Source organism: Homarus americanus, unplaced genomic scaffold (assembly GCF_018991925.1).
Source record: "Homarus americanus isolate GMGI-L3 unplaced genomic scaffold, GMGI_Hamer_2.0 scaffold29159, whole genome shotgun sequence".
Taxonomy (NCBI): Eukaryota; Metazoa; Arthropoda; class Malacostraca; order Decapoda; family Nephropidae; genus Homarus; species Homarus americanus.
In genome coordinates, this window is record NW_024743195.1 from 16,829 (window position 1) to 17,500 (window position 672).

Here is a 672-nt window from a genome sequence, read left to right on the forward strand (position 1 = left end):
GTGCCTCTACCCCGTATTATAGTGAAATAGTGCCATCCAGTGTACAAGGGCGGATACTTTCATCACCGTCTCCCACTCGGTGTGTGCACATTCTCGGATCATTTTGTATAGTATGCTATTAAATCGACCCTTGATTGACTCTGATGGTCTCCCATTCGGGTGTGCAAGTTCCCTGTAGTATGCTATCAAATCAACCCCCGATTCACTTTGACGGTCTCCCGTGCGGGTGTGGAACTTCTCTGGTATGTTGTACAATATGACCGAGGTGCCTCTACCCCTTACGATAGTGAAATAGTGCCATCCAGCGTACAAGGGCGGACGTTTTCATCACCGTCTACCACTCGGTGTGTGCAGATTCTCGGATCATTTTGTAAAGTATGCTCTTAAATCGACCCCCGATTGACTTTGACCGTCTCCCATTCGGGTGTGCAAGTTTCTGTAGTATGCTATTAAATCGACCCCCGATTGACTTTGACTGTCTCCCATTCCGGTGTGCAAGTTTCTGTAGTATGCTATCAAATCGACCTCCGATTGACTTTGACGGTCTCCCATTCGGGTGTGCAAGTTTCTGTAGTATGCTATTAAATCGACCCCCGATTGACTTTGACTGTCTCCCATTCGGGTGTGCAAGTTCCTGTAGTATGCTATCAAATCGACCCTCGATTGACTTTG